The 15,506-nt window shown below is 26.1% G+C and overlaps 1 long non-coding RNA gene across 1 annotated transcript; it reads left to right on the forward strand.

Annotated features, from left to right (window-relative positions):
* The first annotated feature begins 3,478 nt into the window (after positions 1 to 3,478).
* Positions 3,479 to 5,115, forward strand: LOC125424327 (uncharacterized). Its single transcript, XR_007243152.2, has 2 exons — positions 3,479 to 4,190; positions 4,835 to 5,115. It is a non-coding gene; the product is annotated as an uncharacterized LOC125424327 (long non-coding RNA).
* The last annotated feature ends 10,391 nt before the right edge of the window (positions 5,116 to 15,506 follow it).

Here is a 15,506-nt window from a genome sequence, read left to right on the forward strand (position 1 = left end):
AATAAATTTAGGATAAATTTGTATTTTCAAAAATAATTCTAAAGCTTTGTAGAAATTATTTAGAACTTATAAGCAATTAAATTCTAAAACTTGCTAAATAAAAAAGAAGTTAAAATTTATAAGTAATTAAATTTAATATTGTATAATAAATTTAGAATAAATTTGTATTTTAAAAAAATAATTCTAAAACTAATTTCACTATAATTTTTAAAATAACACTTCCATAGGCAAAAACAACTTTTTCATCATATCTAATTCTATGGACTTTTATATTAATTTTATCATTATCCAAATAGGATCTAAATACGAAAAAGTAAACCTTATATGGATAAGTGAATTAAAAAAAAAAACTAATTAAATATTATCATATCATTTAGTAAATAAATTTTGTGAATATTTTAATAATTCTAACATTATAATATAAAATAGAATATATATATATATATATATATATAATATAATTATCCAATCGGAATATTTTGATTTTATAAAATCAAAATAAAATACAAATTCATATAAAAATTATAATTTTGCATCTTTTTTTTTTTTTACCAATAATTCTAAATTTGAATTCTCTTACTTTTAAAAACATTCAAATGGCTCTGTATATTAATTCTATCCATTTAAAAATCTTTTGCCACATTAGATAAATAGATAAGGTTTTAAAAAAATCCTCTCAAATGGTTTTGTGCATTAACTCTGTCAAGCTGATGTGGCAATAAAAGAAATAGAAACTGTGAAGGACACTATCTACTTCTGGAAGCTCTGTTAGACAGACTGAGTTAGTATTTTATTTATTTTATTGACTTTTGTTAAAATAAATATAACTTTTGCTGTGGGTTTTTAATTTTTTTAATTATATATAATTTTAAAATAAAAAATTATACATTAACATTTTAGGATATTTTAAACAGAACCTATTGAAGAGAAATTGTCTAAAAGTTTGTATATTAAATAGAGAAAATACCATATAAGCATGAACATTTTCCAAAATCAATGCTATATAGATTCCAATAGAAGTAACCATAGAAGATGCTCTAATAGGGAGAAGGAAAAAAAAAAAAAAAAAAGAACGAATTGCATGTTTTGTTATCTAATTACTTAAAACCAATAAAATTTTATTTCTAACTCATGCTGCATGTTTGAATCCTGTTCAACAATCAATTATACAACAAGAAAAAAAAAATTATCTGAATATTTTGAATGGATAATATATATAGAGATAGATAGGTAGATATTTTGAGGTAACTAATAGATAATATTTTGTTCTACCGGTGTAACTAAACAGAAATTCAAGATTGGGCTGGACTGAAGTTATTATTGTTACTAAATTTTTTTATTTTTTATTGTTATTTTTATTATTATTTAATTTTTTTTTGTTTCTTAAGACCTTGAAGGTTCTTTAAACAGTTTAGTTTTAGAACATATCAAGCGAAGATCTTTAAAAAAAAAAATGATAAAGAAAATAAAATAAAAAGAAAAATATTGTTATTAATTAGAACCATCTCAAATTCTCTTCAGAAATTATATTATATATAGTGAAAAGTTTGCTCTAATAATTCTAGTAATAATAAAACATAAAAGGAAAAACAATGTTTTTTATATTATTTTATATTTTGATAACAGGAAAAACAATGTTAACATCCCTTTGATTATGTAGTTCTGTAATAAGTTTTTGTGAGTGGGCATCTGTATTTTTTAAATACTTAATTAAAATGACTATTACCAAAAAAAGGAAAAGTGAAAGATTAATTACGTGAGGAGAAAAAAACAATGAAGCAAAGATGAAATTCAAAGATTTTTGTAATTTATGGAAACACAAATATCATGTCATACAAAATTTGGTAAATTTGTAATTTTCTCAAAATATATCAAATCAGGGTATTTGGAGTGTGCCAATCATAATATTAGACACAGCCAATCATAATATTAGACATAATTTTGTGGGAGGGGGATTGTGGATGGCTATATATGTTTGGAATATGGATAACATACATTTCACCTGCTTTAAAACCAGTCATGATCGATCATTCAAAAGAGAAAGTTGTAGCTTTATGTCCCTTTCAAGTTTGCATCAATTTCATACCGTGTGTCAATGTATATAAATTATAATATAATATATAAAACATATATTTTAATAATGGGACAATTTTCGGCATTGTTTGGCAGAAAAACAGATAACAACCTAACTGGTAGCTTCTTACTTTAGACCGGAATTTGCAGTTAACGTTGAACTGAAATCCCAAGAAGAAATGAATCTTCCTTTAACATTCTGCTGTTTACATTATTCAGGTAGCTAGGTATACATACAAAAATTGCTATTCGTGCTCAACAATAGCAAATAGCGCTCACATTTGCAGATTTGAAAATTGTAGTTTGGGACTTGATAAGTTTTAATATTATTATTTTGGAAAGTTTCATGCCATATAGTATAGGATTTCAATATGATACCTATGATACTATTATAGGATTTCGATACGATATCTATGATACTACTATAATGTATTTTTTTTATTTATCTATAATATTACGATGATATAATTTTTTATTTATCCAAAAAAAGGCACTAAAAAAACCAATTATTAATTTATTTTATTCTATTAAAGTACATAAAATATAACATCCCTAACTAAACAGTAGCAAATCTTGTTGCTATCAATTTTTAAAAATTATTTCAACTTTCACAGAATTAGGCTTTATTTCTAACTCGATTGTGAAAGAAACCTGTTGAAGTATATAAAAATTCACCTCCTATACGTTTGAGTTTTCGAAAATGGGATTTTTACAATTTTAAAGTCTCTTTTAATTTTTTAAAACTAAAAACCTGGAGGACGAACCTTATTTTTCTATATAAATACAATCTGTATCTACCTTTAATTTGATATAGAAGGAGCTAAAACTTATGCTAATTTGATTCCTTTCCCCAAAAAAATAATCCGAATAGTTTTTGGATGGATTACTAAAAGTGAGGTTTCTACAACATACAAGCAAGGCATGTTAGCCGAAATTGAATTTAGCTCACATCTATCATATAAGATTAAGGAGCTTTATTATGTCGACTTAGATTGACCTTCCAAGAAAGCAACTACAAAATGTTCATCGAAATTACTAAATAATGATAGGAGATGAAATATCTAAATTTCTGGCAGTTAAAACAAAAACCACACCACCACACATTGAATTAATTCCAACAGGCAATTCGGTTCAAGCATTTCGGAGAGGTAGTGATTGGAGACGTGAGCTTTTGTGTTATTGGTTACAATGACATGACATGAGGCTTTTGAGAAAGAATTCTTGTCCACACAAAAAAATTTCCTGGTGTCAACGTGATTTTAAATCCTGACAGTTTGAAAACTTTGCTACTCTTAGCTGCAATTTAGTCCACCTCACGTGCCTTTGAATTCCTACATATTATTTTGGCTTGATATTGAAGGACCGATAATTTTTTATTATGCTACTTTACAGCTTGTGCTTGAGATTTATTTAAATTTTTTATTATTTTTTTAGTTACACTTTATTAGTCTGGCTTCTAGACTCTATTTGGCATTAGTACTTTAGTATATACGTCGTGCTTTACTTTTAAGTAATTTTTAAAAAAATTAATCAAAATCAGTGAAATATATTTTTTTTGAAAACTTTTTGGAAGAAACTAAAACTAAAACTCTAAAAATGCATAAAACAAAAACTTTAAAGAAGAATATCAAAACAAAGATTATTCCAAACCAAGTTTGGCGTTTGAGTCCTAAAAACCAAAAACACCATTCTGGAAACCATGTCAAACGAACCAGTCTCTTTCGAAGATTTGAAATTTGAGAGTTCTAAAGAAAGGAAAAGTTTATATCAAAAAGGATTTTGAAAGAAAAAACAATAACTATCAACTTTAATAATTGTGAGTTGCCCCACTTGTCTACGGCTTTGGGCCCTCTTGGTTAGGACTCATCGCTTAGATTCCTCATTACTACTTTTATTTTGACAAAAAAAAAAACAAATGGTTTTGGTTCAGAAGACTTGGCGATTATATGAAGCCGCGTGTGTGGAAGAAAGAGCTACATGAACAAAGAACAATCAACAATAAAAATTTTATAAGCAACGGAAATTTTCAAATAAATTACTCTCCACAACTTTCTTGGGAAAATGGTTCTCTGACTCAAATTTTCGGATGTGGTATTGTTGGTGGTAACATCTTTAAGGTATATGTGTAAAGCTAACCTGCAGTTTATGATAACTACTTTTTGTTTTTATTTGTTTTCTTCTCTCTTTTTTTTTTTTTTTTTTTTTTTGAAGAACAAGTCTAAAGAGACTTATTAAACTTGGTTTAGTAGTTATAACTGCTGATATATTCATTCTAAAGATTTGAAAAGCCTTTTCAAACATATTAAATATCTTCTTTTTTTTCTTTTTTTTTAATTCTCCCCTTATTGTTTCTTAACAATAATGAGGAAAAAGAAAAAGGAAAAATATTGTTTTGATTTGGTTGAGAGAAGGGTATGGTTTGATGTCATATCGAGATCATATAGTAAACTATACATTAATGTATTAATTGTCAAGGATTCAATAAAAAGGTCCAAGAACCATAGGAATCGGGGATTATGGCTCTTGAATAATTTTTAAATTGTTAGGTTGGTGATCAAATATTATATTGACTGGCAGGGGTTGAAAAGACGAACAGGACAGAAATAATATAATATTAATAATAGTGTTAGTTTTTGTATTCAATCAAGGTTGCCGAAAAGTGTGCCAATTAAAATGTCCATTTTAATTACAAGAAAAAATAATTGGATTCCTATTTAGGTGGACTAATACTTTTTTTTTTTTTTTTTGGTGCCTTGAATAGGTGGACTAATACTTGTGCGAGAGTACCTGGGCAAATTTCAACATTGCTACAAACTTCAATGTTCAAACAATAGTCATAACATGCTTATATATAGGCTTGTAATTGTGAATTGGGTATGTAGCGTTTTATTTATTTTCTGTCTCATTTGTTTATTGTGTTTTATTATAATTATTATTATTATTATTATCATTTAACACGAAAGCTTTGATTAATTGGGATTCCTAGGATCAAAGTTGTATAATTATTATTATTATTATCATTTCGAGTAAGGTTATAAATAATTCAAGCTCAACTGCTATAGATATATAATCCACTCTTTATAACCTTTAAATTAGTATTACTATTACACTAATTCGGGCTCCATATAACATTTATGGACGAGATCTTTCCTAGCTTATTTTTCCTAATCCATTTACAGATAATACATATGTATATATGGGACCATGTGTTTGTGAATAAAACCTATAATAGATTGGATCTTGTTGCAGGTATATCTTTAAACACATGGATAAAGTTATATTTGGACTCGAATTGATTTTTTGTTTTGTTTTTTTTAAAAAAATCGAATAAAAATTCAGAAAATCTATCTATTATGGAGTAAAATTTTACTTGAGAATTTGAATTTAACTGGATGAATAAAGGTAGAAAAGTAAGCTCTTAAACATGATTCTGAAGGGCTGATGGAAATTAATTACGCCTTCTTGAAATTTGAAAGTTTTAGGAGATATGATTCCGTCATCCTATATCATGCCTATATTGAATGATTTATTTTAAATAGGAATAAGAATTAGACGTAACAAAACAGTTTCTCATTTTTCATCTATCGAGGACATTACATCAACAAAATATATATATATATATATATACAGTTTGTCTATAGTGTGGATGGTTTTCATACGGACTATAATATTGGTGATGATTTTTCATAATATTGGTGATAATTTTCTAAAAAATGGTCATTAATACTATAAAAACACTTATACTACAGTTCTCATACAGATCATCTTCGTCATAGAATTTTTCCATGTATATATATATATATATATATAGACCACCTTGGTCTTATTTTCAATTTCCTTGTGGATCAGACAAGACTGATGAAGTTGGACTTTTTTTTTTTATCTCTAGGGATCGAAATCTACCTTGATACATGTATATTGGTGAATGAGTTTGACAAATTTGTAGCATGCGTCGTGAGTCGTGACTCCCCATTTATAGGGTCCTATGATGTATGCACGTTTTGGAATCTAATGAGATGAACGTTGACTTCTTTTACCCCCAAATTATAAACCATGTTAAGTGGCATATGTGCATGCTATTAAGGCCTTGTTTGGTACAGGAAATCATGATGGCCATAATTTGTTTGGCATAGTAATGTGGGGAGGTTTTTTGTCAATTAACCGTGCCACTCTCTGCACAGTTTTATAGCGTACTTCATGAATTTGGGTGCTTTTGCTATATATCTCAAAGTTGAACCCTTTAATTATTTTTATCCCTTTCTCTTTTCGGTTGCTGCCTGTTGTTAGATAAGGAATTATCAATGAAGTGCTAGTCGGTCAATTTAGTTGGTATACAAGTTTAAAAAAAGTAATTACATTAATTATTTATCTCTTTTACACTTTAAAATAAGTTTGTTCATATTCTTATATCCAAGAAAGTGGAAACAAATTAAATATTTTCAAAAAGCTTAACCAAAATTGTGGACTTGCTAATTACTATAAGATAATAATCATTGATTAAGAAAGGGAATAATTTGAACAAGGGTATTTGCTGATATTCTCTTTGAAAAGTCTAATGGAACAAAGTGAGTAATAGTTTTTGAGTATCATTTCATAGTCCACAAAAGAGATTATAATTTCTTGCTAATCCAATTGACTAATTAGCCATCAAAATAGAATGTCAAAATTAATATAATATTAATAATCATCGATTGATTATATTATAATTTGGGATAGATTTATGTATTGTGTGTGAACAATTCCAAAAGCAAGAAGGACAATATTCCTCATCATTGGTCAAGCTAGCTATTTGGCCATGCCAACTAAAAAACACTAGTACCTTTTGCTTCAAAAGTGGGGCGGGGGAGGAAAGACATAGTGGCCAAACTTTCGGTTTCTGATCTTTCTTTTTCAAATTGATACAAGTAATTATCATCTAACAGGCACCAAATTTGGATGGTCATCATCATCACTAAGAAAATATATGAGTAATGAAAGCCTGTTATCATCATGAAAATAAATATTGCATTTCTTGGTTCGAAATGAAATGCTTGGCTTTGTTTTCAATCACAAACTAGCTGGATTAGGCAAACCTAAATACAAGCCTCATAAAAAGGCCAATTTCTAGAAATTATTATATTATGATAAATGCAGATTGTGCTATACATATAGTGAGATTTGGGTTAATCTTCATATGATATATCTATATATCTATAGATATATTTTTTTCCTTTTAACTTTTCAAACATTGTGTTCACTAATAAGTCATAATGATTATCAATTGAATTGCAACCGATGCAATCCAATAATGTTTTATAAAGCGGCCAGGGATTGGATAAGCATTACCCCTTTTACCTTTTATTCCATTAAAAGTATAATATATATACATATATATATATATATATATATATATATAAGCAGCAAATTATTCACGTGCAAGATTGGTGGAATTGCTTTAGAGATTCATATGTTATACAACCAAAAATCATTAGAGTACCAATATAATATAAATATATTTAAACATTTAATAAAACTATTAATAAAATTCGTGTTCTTTTTTTTTTTTTTTTGGTCCTCTTTGTTTCTTTCTCTGCCCTCCACCCTCCCAAACCAAAAAATAAAAAAATAAATAAATAAAAATAAAAATCATCTTGATTGGAGTTTTCACCTGAACAAGCGTCACTATTATTATGATTATTTTTAATCCTATCCCACTTTTTTTTTTTTTTTTTTTTTTTGGTGAAACATAATCGTATCCCACTTGTTGCATCTGAAATCGACAGAAGTATTGTTGATGGGCTTTTTTGTTAACTAACCGATGGGCTATGCTAATGGACCTTCTCTATTACTATCTTATAGCCCAGGCCTTTTTAGCCCGAGCCTGAACGCCCACAACGTGGGTTGAGGTTAAATGGACATTGGTCTGTGTTCTAATCAGATCCATTATTGCCGTGATTTTTAAATCAAAAATAAATAAATAAATTTGCAAATGATCCATTTATTTTTGCTGAATAAGTTTCACTTTAGATGTACCCAAAAAATGTAAAAATAAATAAACATATAGTTTAAAAATTAATATAATTCAGAAAAATACTAAAAGACTGCTTCCACAAATAATTTTGCTTTTTCTTTTGGACAAAACAATAGAATTATTATCATTTTACCTACAAACTATGATATCTTTTTTACTTTATTTTTCAAGATATATTATTTTTATGCTATTTTAGTGTAACCAAGAAATTTTTATCATAAATTTGATGAAAAATTAAATTGTATACAAACTATATAATTTAGTTTGGTAACAATTTTATTATGTTCGATTTTGTATTTGTGTAATATGTATGACTAATTTAATTAAATCCATTAGAAAAAAAATAATATAATTTGATTCAAAAGATACAAAAATAATAATTTAAAGATAAAGGTGAGAAAATTTATAATTCTTCGTGCAAAATATAAAACGCCTACTCTAGAGGTAAAATGATATCATCCCAAATAATTTTTTTATTTTTTTTATTTTTATTTTTTGTTTTGTTTTGTTTTGTTTTGTTTTGTTTTGGGGTGAATGATATCATCCCAAATAATTACAATTTGATGTATGTACTAGTAATCACCGAAAAGAAATATCATTAGGGTGTTTCACTGACACTATCCCATCTTTTTCTTTCTGGTGCTAAAAAAAAAAAAAAGGTACTTTCAAGCTCTCACGGTCTCACTATCACTGCAATGGAGACCAGTGCTCGGAGGCGATTGGATTCCATTTCTCGTCACTTCTTACAAACCCATGAAACCACTTGTCTTCTTCAACAATTGAGCTTATTTTTCATACAAAATCTTGTCCTTCAAATTTTTATTTTATTTTTTTTTTAAGGAAAAATAAAATTGCAAAACATGCTTAGATTAGATACTTGCTGATTCTTGTGTTTGATGTTGTATATTGTTGGAAGGTTGTACTAAATAGTGAGCAATTGAAACATGGCGGGGGCAGAGCCTGTGATCATAGGGGTTATGGTATTGGTGGATATTCATGCCCACTTATTCAGTCCCCTGCAAATCCCAGAGCCACTACTCCCAAGGACGAAAGACGAGCTGGTGTCCGGAGGTATACTTCCAATCCGTTGAATACTTCTAATTTCATTATGCATCTAGAAGGTTGAAATCATTTGATTTTTATTATTTTTATTTAAAAAAAAAAAAAAAGAAGTTAGAGAATTGAAGTTAAATCCTGCCTTTAATGAGCAGGATGATCGAGCTGAAGTTCCCTATAAAATATAAATATCTTTTTTCAGTAAAAGGACTAGTCATAATATAAATGTATACGCTTTCTCTTTCTTACTTGCTCTCTTATGTTGCAGGTTGTGCCTAATACACGGAGCAGAAGTCAGATGGATGAAAGTGAAACAACATAATGGTGGTCTGTATGAGATTTTTCAGCAGGACTATGGACCGGTTGGCTCTCCTAGTTTTGAACCTGCACGTGAAAATTTCATCATAAGTAGTTATGCAGTTGCCAGCCTTTTAATTCAACCAAAGGCCTGGCACAATGGAAATTTTTTTTTAATTTTTTTGATAAGTATGACGTCCTTTCACTTTCAATAATTTGCAAAGTAATTTTGAATTGTGATGGTAAGATGAAGTCTTTTGGTTAATCCTATTAGAAAATATATATCAGAATATATAATAGTAATGGGATAAAACAATAACAATATTTTATAAATGGCTTAATCATGCAAGTCATGCAATGATAACGTGGTCGCCAGCCCACAACGGTAAGGCATTTTCAAATTTTAGTATTAACATATCTTTTTTAATAGTAAATATCAATATCAATATTAAATTTTGATATTGCTTCTCTAATAAATATGTCAAAAAATAATATTAATAAAATGGCGGAAAAAAAAGCATTGGGATGGTCCCATTCTTTTTAATTTTTAACACTTAAAAATTTTAAAATTTAAAATTATATTATTTACTTATGTAAATTTTATTGTAGTGGGGTCTACTATTAACACCAAAAATACAATTGATATTTTTGCAATGTACCATTAAAAAGCACAAACAGCATATCTATGTTATATTTTGGTATAGTAAACGAATGTCACTAGAGATGTTTTAAGAGGAATATAAAAGATTTTTTTTATGCAAATTGGCCTTTGTGGCCCTTCAAAAATGATAAAGTTTTGCATTGTTTTTGGCTGAATCACAGCGCAACATCGTCTGTCTTTGCATGGTTTTTTCTTCACACCTCCTTCACTAGGATGCCGTTGGTACATAGAACTATATTAGTTAGTAGTGTATTAGCATATATTATATTAATCTGTATTATATTGGCTTATATTGTATTATTATTGTATAGCATTTGACGCAAGGTTCTAAGTATTGATATGGAATGTCCAAAATATGGAAATATCTATAAAAATATCGAAAATTATCTTGTATCAATAAAAACTTAAAAAAAAAAAATGAAAACTTATGGAAAAAAAAAGAAAATTTTATTGAAATTTTAAAATTAGTTTATTTAATCAAATAATAATCCATTTGATTATAAAAATTAAAAAATATTGAATCATTATTTGACTATAAAAATTGAAAAATAGTAAATGTAAATTATATTTTCTTAATTAATGGAATTATAGCAACCTCTAATAATATTAATATTATTGATAAAAAATAAGCCAAAAAAAAAAACAATACATATATGGTAAAATTATTTATTAATTAAAATATATAATAAAATTATTACTAATTACATTATGATTTATGAATATTATCTCAATACCATATATAGATTCCTTAATGGTTGAAACCTATTGTTTTCTTTCTAATTCTAATTTCTATATATGTAATATGAAAAGTAATAATTAAAATATTATTTTTTTAATAATTAATTTTGGTTAAAAATATAATATTGTATCTTGTAAACTTAACTAATTATCAATAATATTTTTAAATATTTGATAAAAATATATTACAATTAATAGATATTTTCAAAATTTTTATAGAAATTTTGATAGAAATTTCGAAAATAACAATGGATATTATAGAGATTTTGACCAAAATATAAATGAACTAATATGGATATATATGAACAAAAAGTTTTAAAAAAATATCAAAAATTTCAGTGAAAATTATAAAAATTTTACCTGTTTCTTTTTTAAATCTATATTTCCTATCAACCTGTTGGAAAAATGAAAATTTTGAAAAAGTATTGAAGAAATTATGGATATTTTAAACTATGGTTTGACGCAAAGTTGTATAACGTATTGTATTATATATGTATTTTGTTTTCCATCACTATATTAAATAAATTATCCAAAATAAATAAAGAACATTTAAGCAAATACTCTATTTTAAAATTTTAGTTTTACAACAAATTAACAACAGATTATATTTATAAATGCAATATTTATGACATAAACTATTTTATAACTTTGGTAAAATATTAGAAAGAATACTTCATCCATGACCCAATGGAAATAGTTTGTGATTGATCCTTTTTACTATAAAAATAAAAAAAATAAGAATTAATAATATATTTTTTTATAGTTATTGAATCTTATTATAATTACCCAATAAAAGCATACCATAAAAGCGTTTCTTTTATCCAAATTTTTACTTATTTTTATTATTATAATTGGATTTTTTTAAATAATTACATTATTTTTAATATATTAGATTGAACTTTGTATGTTTAATATATCAGATTGAATTTTTATTATTATTTAAAACAAAATCACATTACCTAGAATTTTTATGCTATTAAAAGAATTTTAAACAATATAATATTAAAAAAATATACCCAGATTTATTCATCCTACCTGGTAAGGCGCGCAAAAAAAAAATCAAAATCAAAAGCTAAAAGAAACAAAAATGGTGTTTTTTTTTTATTTTTATTTTTAAAGTGGAAATAGAAGCCTAATAAAGGGTAATGCAGCCGAAACCCTCAACAAGGGTTAGGAAATGATGAGCCCAACATTATTTTATCCAGCTTGGAATATGTGAGAGTTTTTGCCAAACACCGGATTCAATTTATTTAATTGACCACACCCTTCATATCCTGCACACCAAATGAGCTCCACTTTCACTATTTTACTACCATTATTAATTCTGCACCATAAAACACAACTAATTAACAATTAACAGACAGATTCGGAGCAGCATCATGTTTATCTACATGGTTTTGTATTTGGGTTTATATTCAATGAGAACCAAAGGTGTAAAATTTTATGTAGAAAACATAAATTATGAGTTTTCACTTTGAATTTGATTCTCTACAAAATCAATACAAATCAAAAAACTTTAATAGTAGAGCAAATATTAGTAGAACAATACAATAATATAAAGTGCGATAAAATAATCATCCATAGAAAACTCAAAATAGCAATGGAAACCCAAAAAGAAGGGACATACAATAAATATAAAGTACAATAAAATAACCATCCATAAAAAAACTCAAAATAGTAATGGAAATCCAAAAAGAAAGGACATTGGAATCCCGGAAGTTTACATTAATTACAATTTAATTTTTCAGATTTTGAAAAGGAAACCCAAAAAGAAAGGACATTGGAATCAGAGGTTTATATTAATTACAATTTAATTTTTCAGATTTTGAAAATTATAACTAGCACCCATAAAGGAATGTGGATAATATTATTTCAAAATATATGAATGAAACAATGGGAGGAAAATGATAACTTTTTAGAACTTAAGGAGAGGTTGGTGATATTTTTGAAACTAGAGAGACTAATTTGTATTTAAGTTAAATCTTAAAAGAAGTGTATGAAACTAAACCCAAAAAGAAAGAAGGATAAGGAAAGCAATATTAAAGTAAGGGAATATCACATATGGATCTCCTAAGGTTTGTATTGGTTATAATTTAATCCCTCAAGTTTTAAAAGTTATAACAAACACCCCTAAAAGAGTATGAATAATATTATTTTAAAAAGTGTGAACAAAATAAATGAGAGATGATAACTTTTGGAAAATCTAAGGGGAGACTGATATTATTTTTGAAACTAAAGGTATTAAATTGTATTTAAGTTAAATTTAAAAAAAGATGGATAAAATTAACCCTTAAAATAAAGTATGATAGGGTCCATTTGATGCAAGATATAGCTCAATTGGGATTGTGATTAGGGGTGAAATTGAAATTGGATGAGATAAAATTAATCCAGTATTATATTTGGTGTTCACTGGATATATGACTGATTTTTTTTATATATGCAATATAAGTTTTTTGAAAACAAAATAAATATAAGTTGTCGTATAACTTATTGATTTTTGAATTGAACAAAATAATTTAAATAAGATAAGTTCAATATAAAAAAAATAGATAAATCCTTTATTTTGTTTTTTTTAAAGTTTATCTAATTTATAAAATCATTAATATCGATTAGCAAAATTTCAAAAAGAGAGAAAAAAGAAATTAGATAGATAAAAATAAAAACCAAATTAAAAAAAAAAAGAAAGAAATTGAAAGATAAAAAGAAAAAAAAAACGAAACTTAAAACTGAAGCAATAAAAGAAAAAAGAATCAACAAAGATTAAAAAAAAGAACAAAGATTAAAAAAAAAAAAAAGATTACGAAAGAAAGAAATAGAAAAAGGAAGATGATAGATAAGTTTAGAAAACGAAAGTGAAAAAGAAGGGGAAAAAAAAGAAAAAATAATAAAAAAGTCATCAAAATGCAAATTCTGCTGGAATAACTTTATCTCATCATTTTACATATGTAAAATAACTTTATTCCATATGAGGGAATTATTTTGTGAGCCCATGATTTTTTAATTCTGTCAATTGTTCCAAATATGGGATTGAGATTAAATAATACTAATCATAATCCTTATCATGCCCACCAAACATAAAAAGATTTAGGAGTGTATTTAATTTAAAATTTGAAATATTTTTAAAATATTTAGAAATTTAGAATTATCCGATTTAAATTTTAAAGGAGTTCATAAAAGTTAATGATATTTAATTCAGATTTTAATGGATTTTATAAAAATTTATTAAAATCCAAATGTATTCAAGTGTGATTTTGTAGACTTATTTTAAAATCTACAGGTATTTAAAAAGTTATTGATTTTAAAAAATTTTAAAAATGATGGATTTTAATATATTTTAAAAGTAAAATTGTGAAAAAAATTTGTCAATATTAAATACAACCTTAACCTTAATAATTTCGTTAGATTCTTATAAATTTTTTATGGAGTTTATGGAATTTCATAGTATTCTATTAAATCTTTTAAAATATATAACTCATTTTAAATCTATTAAACTTTAAATTAAATACACCTTTCTTAAAAAAATTAATTTGTATCTTGATTTCCCAAAATATTTATATCTAAGAAAATAGTTAAACCTAATCAAGGACAATTATGGAAATGTAACATACAACTAGTAAAACATTTTAATGAGGCATGGGAGAAGTGCTTGAAGTATGGTGTCTAGGGATTATGTTTAAAATCGTCCTATAGGCAAGTTTGTTTATTCTAGGGGCATGTATATTTGTCTTAGGGCATATATGTATATGACCCTGGGCAAACGTTTTTCCAACTTAGAAAATTGGATTATAATAAGTTGGAGATTCTAAGAGACTAATGGTGCTAAATGTGCTGTAACGGGTAATGCTAAAAATGTTAGAAAGACCAAGAAGATTCCCAGTAGAGAGAAAATATTGAGTTTAAATAAGGGAAGGTGACATTGCACTATCGTCCAAGAAAATGAGTTTTATTCAAAAAAAAAAAAAAAAAAAAAAGAGTTTGTCATGATGAGGTTTAAAAGGTAGAGAATAGATATAAAACATAACTTCGTAAATTGTTGTAGACATTTCCTTAGTTTAAAGGTTCAAAAAAGATGTTTTAGCTAATGAATTGAAATATCCACAAAGCTTTAGATCTAGCTTTGATAAGAATTAAAAACTTCAGTAGGATCAAAAAGTAGTACGAAGTACATAAGAACATTATAGTTTTATTCTTCTTTTTCTTTTCTTTTTTCCTTTTTCTTTTTTTTTTTGTGCAAAAAGACTTTGATATATTTTATAAAAAAATGTCATGTGGAAATTAATTAAGAAAGGGCAACAAGAGTGATTTTGGGACCTCATTGTGCCCTTGGAAATGCAAAAATAATTTTAAACTTATGTGAGGTGGATTTTCATTTCATTTATAATTTTCTCTAGCACTCTCCTTCAAATGTAGCCCCGTTTCTTTTGGACTGCTGGGTTCTTATATATATATATATATATATATATTTTATTTTTTTTTGGATTGAGTTATTGAGTTTTGAAATATCACTGATCCCAAAATTTTAAATTTATGGAAGGTGGATTTTTATTTCATTTATAATTTTTTCTAATACAAAAATATGTTTAAAAAGAAAAAAAAAAAAAAAGAAGAGAGAATTAGGAGTATTATTAATAGGCCTTCCAAAAAACCTTGGATTTAATTAAAAGGTTTTGG

This window comes from Ziziphus jujuba, chromosome 9 (assembly GCF_031755915.1).
Source record: "Ziziphus jujuba cultivar Dongzao chromosome 9, ASM3175591v1".
NCBI classification, from domain to species: Eukaryota; Viridiplantae; Streptophyta; class Magnoliopsida; order Rosales; family Rhamnaceae; genus Ziziphus; species Ziziphus jujuba.